This window comes from Pteropus medius, unplaced genomic scaffold (genome assembly GCF_902729225.1).
Source record: "Pteropus medius unplaced genomic scaffold, Ma_sr-lr_union100, whole genome shotgun sequence".
Taxonomy (NCBI): domain Eukaryota; kingdom Metazoa; phylum Chordata; class Mammalia; order Chiroptera; family Pteropodidae; genus Pteropus; species Pteropus medius.
This window is the reverse complement of record NW_024356249.1, coordinates 10248969-10263234: the sequence shown is the minus strand read 5'-3', so window position 1 is coordinate 10263234 and position 14266 is coordinate 10248969. Positions and strand designations below refer to the sequence as shown.

Sequence of the window (14266 nt, the reverse complement as noted above, 5' to 3'; positions counted from 1 at the left end):
AATGATCAGTGCTGATCCTAAGCTTCCTAAGGACAAAGTTTGGGATTAGAGATCCCTAAGCCTCCGCCTAAACCTCCCTTTGTGGCCCCAAAGCCAATTGTGTGTTCTTTAGGGGATAAAAGATTGGGTTCAAAGAATCTGGACATGCAACAGTAGGTGGAAGAGTCAGGTCCCTGGGGCCTGGGAGATGCTGACCCATATTAAATAAAGATGCTTCCACTGTTGTTTTTATTTCCTCTTTGAATGGAACTCTCAAGGGCTCCCATCCGTTTGGCTTCTGGCACCACTCCGTCTGCCCCTTTGTGGAAGGCGCCCCCTTAGTCTCCCTCTCCAGAGATCATGGGCTCTCAGCCAGCCTGGGAATCAGCCTCAGACTACAGGAAGGGACAGGAAATGGGGAGTGCTCTGGGAGCACCTTAGTAAACAACCTTCACGGAAGAGTACAGGGCAACTTGGCAATGCCTAGCGGTCGAGGGCATCCCAGGCTGCCTCTGTTTCTTCATGTTGAGTCTGCCCAGAAAGTGTACCTTTCCTGCTCAGACCTCCCCGAGCCAGGATAAAGTTGGTTTGCTCACTGTCCCCTTCACACCATGTTCATGCCTGTCCCTCCCCTTAACTCAGCAGTGTCCAGGCTGCCACAGTCTTCCTCCGGCCAGACTTCGCGGCCTGACTTGCCAAGGCCCCTTTCGTGCAGACCACCCCGGAGATGCCAGCTCTGCTGTAAGCTCCACCTGCACTTACTCTCCACACTGCCCTTCACCCGTATGACTGTATCTTCTTCCCCACCTCAGTTGTCTATAAATATATAGGTAAAAGTGACACACTTTAAATATAGAAAAGTTGAAAGTGAAGTGGTAGCCCAGTAATGGCAGCGTAGTACATATCAAGTGAATCCTCCTATAGGTAAAAATTGTAAACTCTGAACAAAATATGAAAAATAACTACTTGAAAGCACTAAGAAGTACCCCCAAAGCATGCAGAAACTGAAAAGACTCAACCTTTAAATGAAAGGGACCATCTATATTTAAATGGATTTTTTCCTGAGGGCGTGCTTCAGTCTAAATGACGAGGGACAGCTGGAACTCAAGAATACCTCAGCCTTTATTGGCTTGAAGAGTCAGAGGACAGAGTCTGGGACTCCAGAGCAGCTGAAAATTGAAGGCGGGCTTCCTGGGATGAAGGAGGGGGCCTCAGAAGGGGAATCCTTCAAATCTGCATATAAACTCCCCTCAAATCCTAGGCCGGCTGCTGAGCTATTCAGGGAGGAATCTCCAAGGAGCCCAGCAGAAGGCAAGAGCTGGAGGTCTGAAAGCAGAGCAGAAATTTGGGCTGCTACCCACTGCGGCAGAGAAAGAGTTTAATTCCCACCAAGTTAAAGAAGCTGGGCAAACACTTCAGACTTTCTGTTTGAAACACCCAATAGGCCACACCTTAGGACTAACCTGTGTATCCCTTGAATCCTGAGCTAGAAAGTCTAGATGGAGACTTGTCAGCCATTTCTACATGCACATACGCATGCACGCACCCCACGCACTCACCCACAGGTAAGATTCCTGATGAGACCTAGTTAAGGGTCCAGGAATCACATAGCCACTTGGCTTCCGCTAATCGCCTGAGTCAGCACATTCTGTGTCCTGGACAGGCCCTTAGGGCCAGGACCGGAGGCCACTCCGGAAGGCAATGTTTTTTGTTTTTCTTTTAATCTTTTTTCCCCTCTTTAATTCCCCCTCCCCACTTCCACTCCTGACCTATGGATGTTGCCATTTCCCCTTAAGCACTGGATTTTTGAAGGTGGGGCGTCTCCTCCCACGCACCGGGGCCTACTGCCCCCAGGGCCTGGCACCCCTGGCACACTGAGGAGGGGGCCTGGCGCACCTGGGGTGTGGTCCGTGGCTCCACCTGGGGCATGAACCCAGGACCTTCTGCGTGTAAAGCAGATGTGCTAATCACTACACTGTGGAGCCACCTCTGAAGGTAATGTTTAAAGTGCCTATTCCTGGGCAGAGCACACCGCCACGACTTACCCTGAGCTGAGTGGAGTAAGTCCGCCTTAGCCAGTCAGCCTTAGCCGTCTGCAGGGCTCTGCTGAGGTGCCAATGGTTCTGCAAATGTTTCTGACAGGAGCCTACAAGGGCAGCCCCCGGGCTTGGGCTCCTATCCCAACCATGTGGGTAAAAGACACCCAGGCCTTCTTATTCCACTACCTAGGCTGGGTGGCTACATCTTTGACCTCTGTCCTAAAACCTTCCCAGACGGTTCCTTCTCACCTTATTCCACATCACTTCAGAAGCAGGGGCAATGGCCCAAGTCAGGGGTGATCCAGCTCCAGCTAAGAGGGGGCAGATGTCCCCTGGAGGGCTAGGCCAAAAAGAGCCTTACCCCAAGCATACAGTCTCATTGGCGTCTAAGCAAAGGACAAAAAACCATGGAGTAAGGGAGGAAAACATGGGGTAAAGGAGGAGGGAATGGTATAAAAACAGGAGACATTTTAAGTATATTTAATACATATAGTACCCTTTTCTGATTTAAAGTCACTTTATTAATTTAGGAACATGATAATACACTAAGGCTTTATAGAAGATCATGTTAGGTATATTTAGACCAGGGTTTCTCAACCTCGGCACTATTGACATAGTGGGTCAGACGATTCTTCGTTGGCAGTGTGTGTGTGTATGGGGCTGTCTTGTGCCTTGTAGGATGCTTAACAGCATCTCTGGCCTCTGCCCACTAGATGCCAACAGCAGCAGCATCACTGCAGTCATGATAACTAAAAATGACTCCAGACACAAAAGTCCCCTGAGAGGCAGAATCACCCCCTGCTCTCCTCACCTCTAGTTGAGAACCATTGATTTAGATTTAAACTTATAAATGCCCAGACTGAATGGAAAAGTCAAGAGAAAACAGCCAAGAGGAACAATTTTTTCATTGCCCAGAAAAAAAAGACAAGTCCTAGAAAAAGAGGATATTTTCTGAAGAGTGTCGGGATTTTTCCCTCCTATTTTCTAGGAGTTCATTCGTTTAAGCCCCTATCTTTTCCAGAAATAGTTTAAGGAAGGCTTGCAGAAATGTCGAGGGCACAACAGGAAATCATGTATCAAATGCAGGAGCAAAAGAAGAAGAAGGACAGTAGAGTTTAAGAGTTGGGAATGAAACTGAAAGGACCGCCCTGTGAGGTCACTGCGTATGGACCACACATTTGTGCTTTCTAGCAGCTAATCATTTACATAACTCAGTGTCCAGAAAGCATCAGGTTCATGGGATTCTGACAAACTTAAAGAATGCATCCCCAGGGACTTCACAAAGGAGACATTGATGTGATATAATAAACAAGGTCCTCAACAACTTTCCCGAGTAGACACAACCAGTTTCACAAGACTGGATCTACTACTATCAGTCCTCAATAGGGACTCAATACAGTTTGGCACTGGACATAAACCAGAACCATCAGGATGAGAGCTCGCTCTGCTGGGCTGCTCTGATCCAATGGACATTTCAGCTCTCTGGAGACTTGAAATGCATTTGCCCCTGTCGTCTCTAATCATTGCTTCTCTCTACTTAGTTTCTTTTTATATAATTTAATTTCTGTTTTTGAGTGGCCCAGAGGTCAAATTTTTTAAGTACAAATGAACATACAGTAAAAAAATAAGTTTCTTTCCCAGCCACCCAATTCCCCTCTCCGGAGGCAACCAGTGTTCACTTTTCGCTGTGTTTTTGATGTGTCTGTGTTATGCGCCATTGAGTCACCCCTGACTCCTGACAACTCTATGAAAGAGTGATGTCCACCATGTCCTCAGCAGCCCTGCTCAGCTCCTGTAGATCTATGCCTATGGCTTCTTTTATGGAGTCAATCCATCTCCTATTTGGTCCTCCTCTTTTCCTGCTGCCTTTTATTTTTCTCAGCATTACTGCCTTTTCCAAAGAACCCTGCCTTTTCATGATGTACCCAAAGTAGGACAGCTTCAGTGTTGTCATTTTTGCCTCCAGCGATGCTTCAGGCTTAATTTGCTCTAGAACACCACTTTCTGGCGGTCCAGGGTATCCACAGAGCCCTCTTCCAACACCGTATTTCAAATGAATCCATTTTTTTCCCTATCAACCTTCTTCACGGTGCAACTTTCACATCCAGACATGGTAATTGGGAATATAAGGGTGTGCATGACCTTAGCCTTGGTCTCTAATGACACATCTTTGCTCTTGATGATCTTTCCTAATTCTTTCATTGCTGCCTTTCCGAGTCTCAGCCTTCTCTTGATTTCTTGGCTGTAGTCTCCATTTTAATTGATGACTGAATGAAGGTAAGCAAAATCTTTAACAATTTCAATCTCTTCATTGTCTATGTTATTGAGTGCTGACAGTGAGCTTGAGATAGTATGTTATGACAATGCTGTCTGTTAAATACTGGCCCGTAAGGCTCTCCGTGTAAGAGATGTGATAAGGGAAAGGTCGATATGCTCTTGTGAAAATGATAAATCATCCAAGGAGTTGCCTAAAAGCCACCGTCATGCCTGGGAGGAAAGTCTCAGAAGCAGACCCACAATTCTCTCCAGAGAATGCCATCTGTGGCTTTTTAAACACAAAGACAAATGAGTCTTTGCAGGCCTGAAGGCCTACCGCCTAGAGGAAGGCCACAGTGATTCTAGCCTGGAAAAAAAATGCACGGTAGGTGCCAGTGGATGTCCACTCCTCTCCCCTGATACCCACCATCCTGGTGACATCTGGAAGGGGTGTGGGGAAGAGAGTATGGCTGACGGAATAGCAGAGGAGGGATTACTGGTATTTAGTGAGGAAGAATCTGCTCCACACAGGACACACAAAGAAGAATAATCCTGCCTCAAATTCCAACAGCACCTCCAGAGTGAAGCACTGGCTGGGACCCAAATCCGGCCTCAGCCCTGAAACATTCTCGGCAAAATCCCCCTAGGAGCCCTCATTGGGAGCGACCTCACTCCCTGGCGTACCCACCAAGAGGAACAATTTAGGGAATGTCTGCTGAGGTAATGGAATGACGCCTTGAGTGTGCTTTTATTTATAAGCCAGTTTAAAGCTGAGGAACAGCTACCCAAAAAAGACTCTTTGGCTTTAGAAGAGATGAGCTGTTGCCTTTCTCTCTGGCTATGATTAGTTAGCAGAGCCAATTGTCTGATCCAGATACTCCTGGGTGGAGATAATGAAATTTTAACCCCCGATACAAAGGAATGCTGGCCAATCCATTCTCTAAAGTGCAAGCCACTCTTCCCGCCTATCCAAGAGAGGGATCGCTTCATTCGGAAGTCTGCTGAAAGGGATGGAGGAGGGGAGGGTTTCTTCAGGCTTATGGTTTCTACTTCAAGCCAAGCGATGAGGATTCACCTGAATACCTGTTGCACTAGTGATGTTTCGTGCACACTCCTGACTTTCTTTCATGCATTCATTCATTCCACAGACTTTCGCTAAGTGGTGTCCACAACAACAGTTGTGCCGTGAGGATGAAATGAGATTCATCTGGTGAAGTGCTTACACAAGGCCCCGCACACAGAAATGTTTGGAAATCGTCTGTGTTGTCAGCAGGACTGCCAAAGTGCTGGACACAGTGCAGGACCCAACAGCCAATAGAGCAGGCCTCTGCCCTCTTGAAACTCCCAGTCTCACAGAGAGCGTTTCTCCTGGAAGCAAGCAAGGGCCCCTGGGGTGCGTGACGTACGCAGTGGAAGCATGAAAGAGAGAGCCTGGCCAGCCTACGGGTCTCCGACAAGGCCCCAGTTTCTGAGGCATGACCTCCCCCACAGCCCCCCGCCACTCCCACCCAGGCCACTCTTAGCTTGTTAGCAGATTTTTCCCTGCAACCTCCCTGGGCAGGTGGAGGAGCACGGGATGGGGGGCGGAGGGAGTGAGGATATTTACAGGATTTGTTCCCATCTCTAGTTTTCTAGAAATCTTGGTAGCAGTGTGCACTGCATTTAAAACAGGCTTTGGAGTCAGATAAAAATTCTTCTTATAAGCTGAATTTAGTTAAGTTTTCTTTCTTTACAGTGGGGATGACACCCATCTCACAAGGTTTTTTATAAGGTTAATTAAGCTCTGTAAAGCACAGAACACACTGCCCAGCCCATAGTAAGCATTACATGGCAGCTTTCCTATTGTGTATTCCTCCCGGCACCCCGCCATCATATTGCCATCATAATAACCCCTTTCCCTCGTATAGCACTTTACAGTTTGCAGAGTGCTTTCACAGACATTGTCTCACCAGATCCTCGAATTACCCTGTAAGGCCAACAAGGCAGGTATTACTTCCTCCACTGACAGATGAAGAAACTGAGTAACTTAGCAAATGTCACCTAGTGAAGGTGATCTGGGACAGCCTGCTAAGTCCACACCTAGGAGGTCGATGGCTTTTTCCGGAGGATGTTTTCTGGTGGCGTGATCATGATGAGGTAAGAAAATAGTATGGTTCTTCACTGGGTGCAGATGTCAGACAGCTTCCGCTGGAGCCTGGCTTCTTCTCCGCCCCTACCCAGCAGCACCCCCAGAAACTCCAGGGTACCCCTAGGGGGAGAACTGGCAGGTTAGGAGAAGGAAGGGGCCCTGCCTGGTACTGGGGAGGAGCAGGAGAGAGCCCAGGGGCGAGGCCTAGGGAGTGCAGCAGGCCTGGGCTGGGAGCCAGGATGGAAGGAGAGGCCGCCTGTAGAAACCACAAACTACAGCTGAAACTGATGTGGCAGAGAAGGCACATACAGTAAAAGTGTGTTATGACTGGCTCGTTGGTCTAGGGGTATGATTCTCGCTTAGGGTGCGAGAGGTCCCGGGTTCAAATCCCGGACGAGCCCTGCTTTTTGCTGGATTTTTCTTCTGTCCCCTGACACACGTATTCACTGTTTGCCCTTTCTAGAGTAGAAGCAAAGAGATGGCCTAGTAGTGAGTAAATAAAGGACTCTGAGGATAAAATGCCAGTCAGTCAGTCTCCCCATTAGCCTGTGGTCTGTATATACCCCATTACTTCCACTAAGGCCAAACAAAGTAGGAGGAAGAGACTGGCATAGCATCAGGAGCTGAACCCAAGAAACTTAGAGCTAAAGGTTGCATTGTGTTCGGCACAAAGAGCCTCTCAGAGGGACTCAGATGAACAGCAGTGATAAGGAGGTCAAGAAAAGACAAGCTCTCCACATGTGAAACCCATGCTATGAAATGCACTGGATTCAAAGTCCAAAAGCTAGGATTAAAGTTACAATTCTGAGTCTCAGCTTTTCTCTTGGTAAAATGAGAACAGTAATACATATTTCTCGGAGTTGTTGAAAGGATTAATTCAGAAACTGTAAGTGAAGTCTATGGCCATGTTAGCCTGAACATGCTCGATCTTGTCTGATTTCCAAAGCTAAGCAGAGTCAGGCCTGGTTAGTACTTGGATGGGAGACCATCTAGGAATATCAGGTGCTGTAGGTGTTAAAAAAAAAAAAACGACCGTATGTGAAAGCCCTTTGTAAACCAAAATGCACCTCACAGACATAGGAATTGTTAGGAAAAATACTAAAGACAGAGACTCTAGAGGGGAACTCCTGACAACATGGTAGACTGAATTAATGTAGCTGTCTCCTCACCCAGCGCCCCGTAAAACACACAGAGAGATACACCACATTAACAAATCGAAAGATAAAAACCACATGATCCTATCAACAGATGCAAAAAAAAGCGTTCAACAAAATCCAGCAAGTGGGAATAGAGGGAACATACCTCAACATAATAAAGGCCGCGTATGACAAACCTACAGCTAACATCATACTCAATGGGGAAAGGCTAAAACCATTTTCCTTAAGATCAGGAACAAGACAAGGATGCCCACTTTCACCACTCCTCTTCAACACTGTATTGGAAGTCTTAGCCACAACAATGAGACAAGAAAGAGAAATAAAAGGCATCCAAATTGGAAAAAAGGAAGTAAAACTCTCATTATTTGCTGATGACATGATACTATACAGAGAGAAACCCTAAAGATTCCACCAAAAAACTGTTAGAACTGATCAATGAATTCAGCAAAATAGCAGGTTAAAAAATAAATATTCAGAAGTCAATGGCATTTTTATACACCAATAATGAACTTTCAGAAAGAGAAATTAAGAAAACAATCCCATTTACAATTGCATCGAAAACAATGAAATACCTAGGAATCAAATTAATCAAAGAGGTAATGACCTGTTCTCAGAAAATTATAAGTCATTGAAAAAAACAAATTGAAGAAGATACAAATACATGGAAGCATATGCCGTGCTCATGGGTAGGAAGAATCAACATCATTAAAATGGCCATACTACTCAAAGCAATCTATAAATTCAAATGCAATCCCTATCAAAATGCCAAAGGCATTTTTCAGAGAGCTAGAACAAATAATCCTAAAATTTATACAGAACCATAAAGCAATCTTGAGAAAGAACAAAGTTGGAGGTATCACACTACTTGATATCAAACTATACTACAAGGCTACAGTAATCAAACAGCATGGTACTAACATAAAAACAGATACATTGATATGGAACAGAATAGAGAGGCCAGAAATAAATCCACACCTATATGCTCACTTAATATATGACAAAGGAGGCAAGAATATACAACAGGGTAAAGACAGTCTCTTCAATAAATGATACTGGGAAAATTGGACAGATACATGCAAAGAAAAGAAACTGGACCACCTTCTTACATCATATACAAGAATAGACTCAAAATGGATTAAAGACTTAAATGTAAGACCTGAAATCATAAAACTTTTAGAAGAAAACCTACGCAGTAAACTCTGATATTACTAACAGGAATTTTTTTACAGATGTATCTCCTCGGGCAAGGGAAACAAAAGAAAAAATAAACAGATGGGACTACATCAAACTAAAAAGGTTTTGTACAGCAAAGGAAACCATCAAAAACAAAAAGGCAACCGACTGGGAGAAGATATTCGCAAGTGATACTTCTCATAAAGGGTTAATATCCAAAATTTATAAAGAACTTATACAACTCAACAACAACAACAAAATCTAATTAAAAAATGGACAGAAGACCTGAACAGATACTTCTCCAAAAAGGAAATACAGATGGCTAACAGACATATGAAAAGATGCTCAAGTTCGCTAATCATCAGAGAAATGCAAATTAAAACCACAATGAGATATCACCTCACACCTGTCAGAATGGCTATCATCAATAAATCAAAAAACAGCAAGTGTTCACAAGGATGCGGAGAAAAGGGAACCTTCATACATTGTTGGTGGGATTGCAAATTGGTACAGCTGCTATGGAAAACAGTATGGAGGTTTCTCAAAAAATTAAAAATAAATATACCTTTTGACCCAGCAATTGCATTTCTGGGTACTTACCCAAAGAAAACCAAAACGATAATTTGTAAAGATCTATGCACTCCAATATTCATAGCAGCACAATTTACAATAGCCAAGATATGGAAGCAACCTAAATGCCCAACAACAGACGATTGGATAAAAAAATTATGGTTCATATATACAATGGAATATTACTCAGCCTTTAAAAAAAATGAAATCCTACCATTTGCAATGACATGGATGGACCTAGAGATTATTATGCTGAGTGAAATAAGTCAGATAGAGAAAGATAAATACCATATGATTTCACTTACATGAGGTATCTAAGGAACAAAAAGAACAAACTAATCAAAAACAGACTCACAAATATAGCGGGCAATTTGGTGACTGACGGACAGAGGGGAGGGGGTTTGGGGAGCTGGGAGAATGGGGTGAAGGGTTAAAGAAGTAAAAATTAGTAGTTGATAGTTGGACACGAGGATGGGGAGCACGGCAGAGGGAATGCAGTTAGCAGTAATACAATGGCTAAATGGAGGGGCAGAGGAGGGAGGGATTGTTTTGTGAACAATATAGATGTCTAACGAATGTACTGTATACTTGAAACTAATTTAAATAAATAAATTTATTTTAAAAAGCACAAAGAAAAATCTTGCATAAAATAGAATTTAAAAATATGACGCCCCAGGTGGAGCCACGGACCATACCCTGGGTGCGAGTGCCAGGCCCCGGGTGCATGCCGTGAGCACATGGGAGGAGATGCCCCACCTTCAGAGAAACAATTCTTAAGGGGAAATGACAACATCCATAGGTCAGAGGTGGAAGTGACGGGTCTTGTGGGGAGAATTAAAGAGAGGAAAATAAAAATATATGGACAATTGCAAAATTTATTTAAAAAAAAGAAAAAGAAATTCCCAGACATCAGAATCAAAGAAGGAATACAAAGCCAAATAAAAAAATAAGAGAAGGCTACCACAATGGCCCATAGTGAGTTTCAGACACAGATATATGCCCAGGGACCTAGAGCTGTATTTTAATGCCTCTGGTTATATGTGGCTTCAGCCCACAAGAGACAAGAAGCTGGATCTGTAGCCCCTGAATAAAGCTCAAAGCATCAGAGGTCTACTTTGTCCATGGAAAGTAGACTAAAAACAACACATATCAGTCCAGGGAAACAAAGAACAGGGAAAGTAATACAAGTCAACCCTGAAAGATTGAAGTCCCACGTCTGAGCAAATGCTTGTACTGCATCTGGATCTATGTTATCTGCATGATGCTAATACTCAAGCAAAGAAAGTAAGTATAAACCTGGCTTAAGACTCTTGAAATCCCTAGGAGTATCACACAGCCCCCATAGAAGCAAGAAAGAGCTGTGTAAGAATGTTTTCATAACCCAGAGCATATGGGATTCTCGCTAAACAAGCAAAAACAAAACAAAACAAAACAAAACAGACATACAAACAAAAAAAACACCTGCTGAAGAAGAGCTCACAATAAGGAAACAATCTACCATACAGAAGAGTCAGCATACACAGCAAACAGGAGAATTAATATTCCAAGAACTGTACGTAATAGAACTATATGAAAAATATTGTAAAATAAGTATACTTAAAAGCATTAAAGATTAAAGACAAGAAAAGTAACCATAAAATAAACCACAATAAAATATTGTACTATGAAAAAAAGCAGCTTATTCAGGGCGAAAGATAAAACATTAAGAAATGAAAGACATACCACTGAAATTAAAAACTCAATGATGCATTAAACAGTAGACTAGAGCCTGCTGAAAAGAGAATTAGTGACTTGGAAGATAGAGTTAATGAAACCATTTGAAATATGGGAGGAAAGGGGAAAGTGATGAAATAGAAAATATGAAAGAATAATTTAAAAACATGAGGGAGAGATATATTCATATATATGGCCTATATATATATTCATATATATATATATATACATATGTACATATGTGTGTGTATGTAATAAGAGTTTCTGAAAGAGAGAGAATGAGAGAATGAGGCACATGTAATAGATAATGGTTGAGAATTTTTCAAAATAGAAGAAAGACACAGTCTTCAGGTTGAAGAGTCCTGAGCTTATAAACACATTGTGGTGAAACTACAGAATACTGAAGAGAAAGAGAAAAGTCTTAAAAGCAACCAGAAAAAAAAAAAGGTCTTTTTTCCCTACAAAAATAAGAATTATATTGGCAGCTGACTTTTTAATAGCAACAAAATTTTATAGAAAAAAATGGAATATCTTCAAAAGACCAAGAGAAAACTGTCAACCTAAAATTCTATTCCCACTAAATTGACATTTAAATATTATAAAATAAGGACATTTTAAGACAAAGACTGTTTACCAAAGACTTTCACTGAAATGCCACCAAAGAATATATATTTTACGAGAAGGAAGAAATAAACTGCAAGAAGAAATGGTGAGCAGAGAAATTTACAAATATGTTAGTGAATCTAAACAAGCATTGAAAGGCACTGTTAGTAGAGTGTAAATTGGTCCAACTGCTCTGTAGAGCAATTTGGCCATAACTAGTAAAGTTTAATTAGTAAAGTTAAGCACACATTCTATGACCCAGAAATTCTACTTCTAAGTATCTTCCTTAGAGAGTTGTTTACATATATGCCAAGGAGGCACGTACGGCACTGTCTGTGGCAGCATTGTTTGTAATAGAGAAAAATGGAAACATCATAAATGCCCATTAGCAGAAGAATGGATAAATTATAGTATATTCAAACAAGAAAATAGCATTCAGCAGTTAAAATTCACAAAACATGAAACAATGTGGATAAATGGGAAAAAAAAGTTGAGAAAAAAGGTTTGCCTAAGAATGTATACAACATAATACCATTTAGATATATTTTAAGAACACAGATCATTGTTCTGTATTGTTTGTGGATACATACACATAGAGTAAAATTGTAAAACCATAAATAGAAAGGCTATCTTTGAATTAAATGTGGCAAGATACAAACGGTTGTTGGATTTCAGCAGTGTGTGTGCATGGATGTTTATTATGTTATTCCCTGTGTTGTACTTTTCTGCATGTTTAAAAGATTTGTATTTTTTTTCTTCTTAATGAAAGGTTCTGGGCATTTAGAAATAAGGGTAAAGAGAGATAAATGGCCGCATCAGTCCTCAGAGAGGATAATCTACGGGGTTAGGATTAGGAGAGAGGCTGAGTCCAGGGATTATGAGGATTAATTCAGATCATCCCCCTAAACTGATCACCTGGCTGGCATTCTGACCATTGCTGGCCCTTCAGAGCTGCATCCCTGGACCCTGGACCCCAGCCTACTTCTCCCCAGACCTATTGAGCCCTTTCCTCCTGCCTCTTAATTTCACCCCACCCTTACCCCAGTGCTGGTCTGGCCAGGGTTTGTCCAAGTTTGGGTCCTGAGAAGAGACTGGTTCAGGTGTCCCCTGAATGTTCTCCAAGTCAAAGATGAATGGAGACCTGCAACCCAAGAGCTAGGTAGAGATTAGTCCTAATGCTCAGGATCAGAGCTCCCCGAGGAAAGCTTGTACCCCTGGATGTCACAGTTAACAATGTCCTCCCCTTCCCCTCCTTCCATCAGCCAAGAGGTCAGCAGTCAAGGTCAACTGCTCACTGACTGTACTGACAGCCAGAACCAGAAGGAGCTGTGTGGTGGCAAACAAAGAACCACTGAGCTTCCAGCATTAGGCTCTGTCAGTCCCTAAAGCTCTGTGCCCCCTACCCTCTCAATGCCAATCCCTTTCCATCATCCCTGACAATTGCCCTGCTCCCCAAGTCTGGGCCTGATATCTGCAGCAGACCCTCTGGAAGGGGTCTGGGTGGGTTCATTCAACAGCCTTTCCCTATGACTGGATTGCCTTGACCATAGGATCTTGAGTGAAATCCTGTCCTCTGGAGTGAAACCTCCTTGATGTGCACTCATCATCTCTCAGAGTACCAGGTTTGGGGGATGAGAAGGAGAAAAAAAGGAGAGACAGAGACAGAGACAGACAGAGGAGAGAGAGAGAGAGAGAGAGAGAGAGAGAGAGAGAGAGGCTTTTATAGGGGAACGTTATCATTATTAGGCAACATTTAACTCCCTATGTGTGAAATCATATGTTAAATGATAAGACAGTATTAACTGCATAGCTGGGAGATTTATCTTGACTAATTTATTCTGTGTCAGGTACTTTGTCACATGCTGGAGATATAAAAATGACTAAGATACTTCCCAACCTTCAGGAAATTGGGCAGACAGAAGAGTAAACACCTGACCTCGACAACACAGAGTGACGGGCACTGCCTTAGAAGGAAGGAGGACAGGGTGGAGCACAGCAGGGACATTTAGTGGGGTAGGCGTGGGACATTAGGGGAGGCTGCCCAGAGGTGATTCCTGATAGCGGGCTTGAAGGAGAAGTAGGGGATATTCAGGCAAAGGACTTTTTTCCTGAGGATTAAGGAAGGCTCCCTGAACTTAGGAGCCTGTGTGGGTGAGCACAGACAATAGATGCCCATGACCTGTGAGTGGATATCAAGAGAGGGAACGGTGTGTATACCTGGCTTAGGAATATCCTAGTACTTTTCTGGCTGTGCTGGGACGCCCCAGTTCCCCAGTGTGTACCTATTCTTTCCTGGATGAGACCTGCAGAGATGTGAGAACAAGTACCTTGGGCGACTGGTAGACGGTCCTTGAAAGGATGTTCCTTGAATGATTGAATAAGTGAAATAAGCCCTCTGGGCTTCCACATCTCCTTTCTACGAGAGTGAAAGTCAGCAGTGCCCCACTCTGAGCCAGCTACATGGGCAGGGTCGGGGGTCGTGGCTTGCAGCCCACGGGGTGTGGGGCCAGGTGGCAAGGCCGGGCGGTGTTGAGAGGAGGTCTTCGGGCAGCGAAGGCTGCATGGGGGCACGGAGCCGGCCATCCTAAGAGGGGCCCTGGTTCTGGCTTGGTGGAGGCGCGGGGAAAGCAGAGAGATCAAGACCCGGT

The 14266-nt window shown here is 43.6% G+C and overlaps 1 non-coding gene across 1 annotated transcript; it reads left to right on the top strand.

The window, feature by feature from the left end:
- Nucleotides 1-6731: 6731 nt before the first annotated feature.
- TRNAP-AGG (transfer RNA proline (anticodon AGG)) lies at nucleotides 6732-6803 on the top strand. Its single transcript has one exon. It is a non-coding gene; the product is annotated as a tRNA-Pro (tRNA).
- The last annotated feature ends 7463 nt before the right edge of the window (nucleotides 6804-14266 follow it).